Source organism: Gymnodraco acuticeps, unplaced genomic scaffold (assembly GCF_902827175.1).
Source record: "Gymnodraco acuticeps unplaced genomic scaffold, fGymAcu1.1, whole genome shotgun sequence".
NCBI lineage: Eukaryota > Metazoa > Chordata > Actinopteri > Perciformes > Bathydraconidae > Gymnodraco > Gymnodraco acuticeps.
This window is the reverse complement of record NW_022992068.1, coordinates 53,187-62,910: the sequence shown is the minus strand read 5'-3', so window position 1 is coordinate 62,910 and position 9,724 is coordinate 53,187. Positions and strand designations below refer to the sequence as shown.

Genomic DNA, 9,724 nt, shown 5'->3' with positions numbered 1-9,724 from the left:
TTTAACCAAACACACCTCTATACACACACACACACACACACACACACACACACACACACACACACACACACACACACACACACACACACACACACACACACACAATTTAAACGCAGACTTCTGTTCCTACATTTCGTTGTTATCGTTTCACTGAGCGGACCCGCCACTTTTTTGTTCAAACGCTCCCTTTTTTGATCCATCTGCGGCGGTAATAGGTTTTGTGCGCTGTGATGATTCGGCTGTACCTTTAGTAATGAATATTAAATGTTGTGAGGAAATCTTTCCACCAATAATTCCAATAAGTAATCCAAAATGTATTCACTTCAGGTTTACGAAAGTAACTGTAATCAGATTACTCGTTTTTCAAATGTAACGCGAGCTGAATACAGTTACTTGATTTGTGTATTCTGATTACGTAACGCCGTTACATGTATTCCGTTACAACCCAACCCTGTGCAGATATCACTGTTAAATCATTTGATCATTGGTTTTTATTATGAAAACGTCGAGTCCGGAAATACTGTTTTCAACCCGTAACTTTACATGGAGGCTGCCGCATACCTCAAATCATCTTCGTAATATCTATCAAACTATAGATCCTATATATCGACTGGACGTGGATTCTAAAAGTACAATATATACTTCTCGCTAGAAATCTAATCAAAAAGCGTTTTAATGGCCAAACTATCGTACAATTTAGGATTTTACAGAGAGTGTTATTTGTAAATAAACGACCATCTGTAACGTTTGCATTCAACGGGAACAGGACGTATTAAGCGCTTGAACAAACCACATATTTGGTCGTATGAGTTGGAGGACTGGTTGGTCTATTATCAACGCTATGGGAGGTCTATGAAGGTCTATGGGACGCCCTGCCCATTGAAAACTGACTCTCAGGGGTGCCCTGTCCATAATAGAGTGACGGGGAGGGGCCCTGACCGTCCGTCAATATGTGACGGGTTGGGAGTGAGAACGTGTTGGGGAGAGAGAGCGCGTGCAGCGGTTTGCTTGCGCACGGAGCAGGAATTTTATGAGAGAAAATATATTTCTCTGTGTTCAAAAATGTTCAAGTGCGCGCTCAATAGCATTTTTTATGCTCAACATGTTTCATTGCGTGCTCAGGATGGAGGCACAAATATAACGACATACACATGAGTGGGTTCAATGAGCATGCTGATAAGTTAGCGTTAGAAAAGGAAATAGCAATACCAGTTTCACTTGGAAAAGGATAAGGAAAAGCAATAATTAAGAAGAAGGGTATGGAAATATGACAGACGAGGTGGGAGGAAGATCAGAAAGGGAGGAGATACCACAAGTTACAGAAATCAGTCATAACAAAGATCTATACAGAAAGGAACAGACGGGAGGAGATCATCACTAGACTCAGACTGGATCATAACATGTTACTTGTTAGACGCTTTTATCCAAAGCGACTTACATACTCAGTACTGTGGGCAAGCCCCACAGGAGCAATTTGGGGTGAAGTGTCTTGCCCAGGGACACAACGACATGCTGACTGCAGTGGGGTTTGAACCTGTGTCCCTCTGAGCCAAAGACCAAGGCTCTATCCACTGCGCCACACCCCTCCCTAGAGCAATGTTTATAATGGGAAAAAGCAAAGTTGAAGAATGCAGGGGGTGTGGAGTGAAATAAAATGTGGAACACATCATATTACACTGTAACATGTACAAAACAGAGAGGGAACAACTAAGAGACAGGGTCAGAGAGGCAGGAAGGGAGTGGAGCCTGATGGGGACACTGGGAACAGAAGGTGAGGGGGTAAGAGCTACCAGGAAGGGAGTGGAGCCTGATGGGGACACTGGGAACAGAAGGTGAGGGGGGTAAGAGAGGCAGGAAGGGAGTGGAGCCTGATGGGGACACTGGGAACAGAAGGTGAGGGGGTAAGAGCTACCGGGAAGGGAGTGGAGCCTGATGGGGACACTGGGAACAGAAGGTGAGGGGGTAAGAGCTACCAGGAAGGGAGTAGAGCCTGATGGAGATACTGGGAACAGAAGGTGAGGGGGTAAGAGAGGCAGGAAGGGAGTGGAGCCTGATGGGGACACTGGGAACAGAAGGTGAGGGGGTAAGAGCTACCGGGAAGGGAGTGGAGCCTGATGGGGACACTGGGAACAGAAGGTGAGGGGGTAAGAGCTACCAGGAAGGGAGTGGAGCCTGATGGGGACACTGGGAACAGAAGGTGAGGGGGTAAGAGAGGCAGGAAGGGAGTGGAGCCTGATGGGGACACTGGGAACAGAAGGTGAGGGGGTAAGAGCTACCGGGAAGGGAGTGGAGCCTGATGGGGACACTGGGAACAGAAGGTGAGGGGGTTAGAGCTACCAGGAAGGGAGTGGAGCCTGATAGGGACACTGGGAACAGAAGGTGAGGGGGTAAGAGAGGCTACACTGTAAAAATCAACCTATAAGATCTACTCAATAAAATGGGGGTAACAATTTGCACACACTTCTTTTGAGTAGATTTTTTTTTACAGTTAAGTGCATTTCAATTGTTAACTGAGCAGAATCTTCAAAATAGTCATACAATCACATTGTTTTAACAGTAAAGTGCATGGGAATTGTAAACATTTTTAACATAATCTTCCAAGTGCAATTTACTCAACTATTAAAACCTTTGAGTGCCAGTAAACAGTCCACTTTTAACAGAACAAGGTTTCTCCACATCCATTACATTCCACATCACATTATGTTGTGTTTGTGTCACTCGGCACTAAAACAAGTCAACATCCACTTCAGAACAAATTGTTTATTTGCGGCTCTGGACCTTTTTGAGCAGCTTGGCTCCATCAAGCTCCAAAAACTGTTTTTAGAATACCTCAAATGTGTATTTGAGCTTGTTGGGGTATTCCAGGTTGAGGGCGTAGAGATGAATCCCATCAACAATGCGAATGCCTTTGTTTGGTTTCCGCACAAAACTCTGTCTCCCTCTCTGACAATGGACACATCTGCTGGTCCCGTCCCTGGCATCATGGATCACAAGCACCTTCATAGTTTGGTCCACGACGCTGTCATGCTCGTCCTCCATGTTGAAAAGAAAGAAAGAAAAGCATATTCACTTTAAATTAGGCATATTAACAAGAAGCTATTATACAATATAGGCTTTGTGGTCTAGCATTAAGCCTAATCAATAAAACCAGGGATTGACTTTTTTTAAATGATTTGTAAAAATGTGTTGCAGCGATTAAAAACAAAACAAGATTTCTAACTTATATAAAACATGTCAGGCCCAGTCAAATTGCCCATTGATCTAATCAATGACATTAAATTGATTCTTTCCCATAAACATAACTTTTCAGTGCATGATTTTATTTATCTTATTTCACTTTAACACCAAAAGAAGGTTTTTGTTTTTAGGTAGTTGTATATGTTAAGTAGCTAAGCACATCAGTACATTATCCCTAAATAATTTTCCTGTGAATGCTAAACCATTTATAAAAACAATAAGATGTTTACAGATTTACAGCAATAAATTGCATATTTATTTGTTAGGTGTCAGAGTGGTTCATCACAGAAATTAAACAATGGTATCAGAGCAACCTCCGAAATAACTCCGTTAAAATCTTGAAGTGATCAGTCTTTAATGACATACCTGGCTGTCTTGAAAAAGGTCTTCTTGGCGTTCCCCAAGGTCTTCAATCAGGCACCTGGCCACTGCATCCCTTTTTCCCAACACTCTGGGCCTGTGAGGAAATGCATTTTAGTGAGAAGACTTATTTCTGCATTTTCATATTCTTGAATGAAACATTTAAATAAATGTACCTCATCAATTGTGCTCAGAAGAGGGCGCATCCTGGAGCCAGCATCTCCTCCTTTGGCACGCATCAGCTGGAGCGAGTGGTGTTAGTGTACCCATCCAGTTTCAGCATCAAAGTCTCTTCCAGTGAAAGAGTTGTTATGTGTCGGAACTCCTCCTTGATCTAATAAAAAGCATTGGGGGCTCATTACTCACAACAGTGAGTTGAAATGGAAAAAAATAAACGTAACATTCTCACCTGAGCCTCATTGAATAAACCAGGCCATCTCTCCTTGAAGACACTGACACGTGGGCTGAGGGTCACCACCTCCACTCCACTACGAATTGTCTGCAGGATTTAAAATGCATTGGACTTAGGTGCCGTCTCTGAGGATGTTACACTTATATTGACATTTCTTACACTGAACATTACCAACAAAATAACACAATTAAACATTTTTATGTAGAACAATCCTAAAATATATAACAATGAGCTTTGGCTCTGCTCCAATCCAGTCCTCACGATAATATACAGTAAGCTTAATGTAAACATAAGTCTATAGGCTATTACTGCAGCTATACCTAAAAAAGACTCATAAATCATTACTGTGGCTTGGCAGAATATACGATGGTTATTTTTCAATAAGAGATAGTCGCGAGATAGTTGTTTCAATATTTATCGTTTCATGCACGCTCATATGAATGCTCCTTGTTCACGCGCGCCGGGGCTGGAGTTTAACAACACCGCGTCTCATTCATCAAACGGGACAAAGTGTATTTCACTCTCACCATTGTTAAGCACAGAGCGACCGAACACAACAATATATATAGTATATATTACCCGGACAGACCCACGAGGAAACTGACGGCCGACGTTAGATAGACTAAGAGAGATGCTACAAGCTAGCTTCAACTTAGTTAGCCTTGTGCATCATTTGAATGTGTCCCCCACAAACCGTTACTGTACTCAATACTACTCAACCGGGTCAGAGTTCGTCATATTACTTGAACTGACATGTTATTTAATAAACGGCTACTGATTTTTGCAGTGTGCATCACGTATGCATGTCCATTGGATACTGTGTGGAAAATAACATTGGACAAACACACATTATAAAGAGGATAACCAACTTCAAAGATTTATTTAAACGAATGCCGCCTTCCGCGCGCTGTTCTTGTTAGTACTTAGCTAGCAAACAATAGCCTTCTCTGCTAAGGACGCACGATGCTAACGTGAAACCCAACTTGGCTGGTTAACTTACATTAACATACAACTGTCGCCGTGACGCTTAACTAATTTCAGACGGCATGCCGTCAACATTCACATTATTGCTGTAATAACAATTATTAACAATATGGAGCTAAACATCCAACCCAGTCTCACGGCATTTCGTGTTCACCAACACGATTTTGTATCTATTGATTCGTGTTCACCAACACGATTTGCCCCTTGTTTTCGTGTTGCACAGCACGATTTTAAAAGCAATGTATTTCTATTGCCTGCAGCACGTCTTTTTCTCCGGTCGGGTCGTGGGAGACCGGAAGCTGTGTGGTTCATAAAAACATGTTCTTACTCAATATCAAGCCACAGTTATTGCTTTTATTTTAAATCGTATAATTTCGGACTTTTGTTGCCGTCTGTGAGGAAAATAAATGGGGCTCAGAGCCTCAGGATACTGAAATCTGTATTTTTTAAATCTTTTTTCCTTCTAATTTGTTATTCTTTTCAAAATAACACACTGTTATTTACTCACCAATAACACACAATTATCCTTGCTTTTATTTATTGGTTTAATTCCATAATCTCTGGTTTTTTTGGCGTCCGTCAGGAACTGAATTTCAAAATAAAAATAACCGGAAACAGACGTAGGCATTTCGAGCGATTACCCAAGATCCTCAGCTATGGTTTTAAGCTCGCTTATTGGATGTTTTAGCCGCAATGCATGCTGGGATTTGGTGTTTATATGATATGAAATCCGGAAAACATTTTAAAAGAATACTTAATTCCGAGCGCTCTTGCTTTTCTCTTTGAAAGTCATCACATAACGGCATTGTAATACACGGTTCGGCTGCATTGTATATTACAGATCTGCCGTAGTTCTTTATTTATAGAGCCCTGATGAGAAGACCTTTGGAAAAACTGAGAAAATGCCGCCGAAACCGAATACTTGACGTGGATCATAAATATATTCAACAATTAAACAACATCTTCAATTTATCTTCACACAATACGTCTCCTTGCAGTATCAACACTAATTCGGCTGACTTTTACATTTGATCTAATTCACAGATAGGTTATATTTAAACCATAACGGTGCACAGCTGATATAAAAGGACTGTAGTTTTTAAAGATATTACTGATTTTCTTTGAATGTAAGAATGTAAATACTGAGTCTGAAATAGTATAGCAATATGCTGTAAAATTATGTAAAAGCATGCATAAAACTACACATCTTCAGTGTGTACATTTATAATACAAAGTTATTATGGCTGTGTGTACCTTGTGTGCACCTCCTAGTGGTTAAAGCACGTTATTGAATTATATTTATATTTGATTAAAAAAATATTAAGAGTACATACTTTCATAGGGGGAAAGTATAAATATAGAATGTAAAAAATCAAGAAGATACTCTAAGTGATCTCTACAATAAAACAGTTTAGTGCAGCATGTACAAAGATATTAATAGGAGGAGGTGCAAAACAGACAAACTCATTAACCTTTATTTAAACATTAAATAACAGATTAAGGTCTTCTTTTAAATAAGAAAAAAACATTGGGGGTATCTATCTACAGATAAATATTAAGCCTGACAAAGTACTTAACGTCTAATATATTGCTTTCCTGCAATGTTAACTATGTTGAAGCATTTATTTTTAACTTATATTATACATATGAATTATACTCTTATGTATGTAGATAGAATAAGAAATGTGCAGAATATGACAGTTTGATGGTGGAGGTACACACATATTGATATATGTCTTGTTGAGGAACCTGTGACCCAAGTGTTTCATTTATTGCATAACTACACCGTAGTTGTGTATATGATATGTCAATAAACCTTTGAAAATCTTGAAAGGGATGTGCAAAATAGCCATAATATACAGTCTTTAATGAACTATTAGTAGAGAATAACGAGTAATGAATATACTTTATTAGTCGTTTCCATTCATGTCAATTGCAGATACATGTTTAGTCTTCTCAAGCACCAACTATCAAATATCTCTCCTGATTGTTGGCACTTGACAATCACCTTACCTGCATTTTACTCAGGTGTAACTAAAGTCTGATTTAAGGGTTGTTTATATTTCACATCATTAATCAGAATCTGCAAAGTAACTCAAATAAATTCAGTGGAGTAAAAATACCAGGTTAACCTCTGAATTGTAGTGGAGTAGAATTACAAAGTAACAATGAGCTGTCATGTGGGTATTAATGCTGCGCATTATGGACACAAGCGATTTTCACCCATTTATTAATTATATGTTTTACATTTGATAACACCAATGTATTTAATACTGACAACTTCTAATTGTGGGAAAAACGAAAACGTTCAGTAGAGACGTCCCATAGAACATTTTGCGAAACACAATAGCCAGCATGTGTAGTTCTGGGGGGGGCGTTCGATTCCAGTTTTGGATAGTCTGGCGTGGTTTCGTTCCAATTCACACAGCTGTTTGACGCTCTGCGTAACCTTACGGGGACTGTAGTCCTAAACGATAGCTGGGGATTATGGGTAGTGTAGTGTCTTCGGCCATCCTAAACTCAGAAATGTTGACAATCGCAATGATGCTCGAAATGTCCCTTATAGGCCTACGTCTGTTTCCGGTTATTTTTATTTTGAAATTCAGTTCCTGACGGACGCCAAAAAAGCCAGAGATTATGGAATTAAACCAATAAATAAAAGCAAGGATAATTGTGTGATATTGGTGAATACATAACAGTGTGTTATTTTGAAAAGAATAACGAATTAGAAGGAAAAAAATATTTAAAAATACAGATTTCAGTATTCTGAGGCTCTGAGCCCCATTTATTTTCCTCACAGACGGCAACAAAAGTCCGAAATTATACGATTTAAAATAAAAGCAATAATTGTGGCTTGATATTGAGTAAGAACATGTTTTTATGAACCACACAGCTTCCGGTCTCCCACGACCCGACCGGAGAAAAATACGTGCTGCAGGCAGTAGAAATACATTAGGCTTGTTTGAGACGCGTTGCGGCTCGCCTCGAAAGTAGACGAGAGTAGCCGATCGCAGCCGGGGGAGGTCTCAAAAAGCTCGCCTGAAGTCGGACAGCTACGAGTCGGCTTCTTCTTCTTCATCTTCTTCTTCGCCTTCTTCTTCTTCTTCGCTCGGTTATTTGGCGGATTGCAAACAACTTTAAGGTGCATACCGCCACCTCCGGAGTCGGCTTGACTCGGTTTGCATTTATAAAGAATGCACACATGTGTTTAATCGTTAACGTCAGATATGTACTAAGTAAATACATTTGTTCCTGCTCAAGATTAGATTCAACTTTATTGTTATTGCACAGATTACAGGTACTGAGACAACGAAATGCAATTTAGCTTCTAACCAGGAGTGCAACAAGCAGTAAAGTGAAAAGTAATGTACACAATCTACAGAATAAAATATAGAATTAATTGAATGATGAATAAACAGTGGGGTATGAATACACTAGATATACACAGCAGCCTGAGAGCAGTATGAACAGTGTGTATGAATATGCTAAGATATATAAAGTATGAAAACTGTAAGCAGTGCAAGTATAGTATAAAATATATGGATTTTAATTTCATTATGATAAACATTGTGGAACAATGATGAAAAATGGGAATGGATGTGGCGACTTAAAACTGACACAAAACAACAACAAACTTTTTCCGAGCCAATTGGAGAGTTTCATCAACAGCACATGGTAAAAACCACCAATGAGCGCTCAGCTCAAGATACCAGCGAGTCGTTTCCCATCAAGCATTTCGCTTCCGCAGCCCGCGGAGAGGAACTGCGCCGCCTCGCCGCGCCTCGCTCTCAAGGCTGCGGGCGTCTTTGTCCCGTGAGATTTCAACGTCTCATGTGGGCGGGCCTCCAGAGCAAGTCGGACAAAATGACTAACCATCATGCAACGCACTAGCAAGACGTTGATCGCAACTGCGCACGTCTGCGCAGGTCTCGCTTGTCTCAAGCAAGCCTATTGCTTTTAAAATCGTGCTGTGCAACACGAAAAAAAGAGGCAAATCGTGTTGGTGAACACGAAATGCCGTGAGACTGGGTTGAAACATCAGTGCTTTACTCTTAGCTCCTATGTTAGCTACAGCTATCTAGCATCAGTGACCGACTTCCAGTGAGTAATTATAGTCGAGAACAAACTTAAATTCCTTGTCTAACAGTGAAGCAAGCAGACAACAAGTCTTGTGATGAACCTCAAAAAACGTGAACATTTATATGTAGGACATGATAGACAGTAATATCTTACCTTCCAACATTTCCACACACCAGGAGGAGGGAGGCGCGAAAGAGAACCGTTCCTCTGGCCTGCAGCCAAGAATCACTGCATGCGCAAAGGGGCAGTGTGGGCCTAATGTCTTCAAGTAGATTTTACCCAGATTGTTTGTGTTTCAGTTGGTACTGTCAGAAATTAGGTAGTGTAGGTAGAATTGACCCATTCATATATACTAACAATGCTCACTTATACCTTGAGTACAATTTAAATGATTTGCTTGGATAATATATACTACCCTCCAAAATCATTTTTTATAGTGTACCAGGAAGGGAGTGGAGCCTGATGGAGACACTGGGAACAGAAGGTGAGGGGGTAAGAGAGGCAGGAAGGCCATTCTTAAGTATTTGAGTGGAACAGGATTGATTGGAATAATTTAAAACAACGTAAACAACACAATGGTATAATTCCACAAGTGGTGATAGGATGATATGGTGATACACTCTCTTGTACAGTAGGTGGCGGTATGCACCT

General features: G+C 40.3%; 1 long non-coding RNA gene across 1 annotated transcript; it reads right to left on the bottom strand.

Annotated features, from left to right (window-relative positions):
* Positions 1 to 3,680: 3,680 nt before the first annotated feature.
* On the bottom strand, positions 3,681 to 9,327 carry LOC117537137. The gene is made up of 4 exons (XR_004567681.1): positions 9,227 to 9,327; positions 4,007 to 4,096; positions 3,774 to 3,931; positions 3,681 to 3,694 (listed from the first exon to the last, which is right to left on the bottom strand). It is a non-coding gene; the product is annotated as an uncharacterized LOC117537137 (long non-coding RNA).
* Between the last annotated feature and the right edge of the window lie 397 nt (positions 9,328 to 9,724).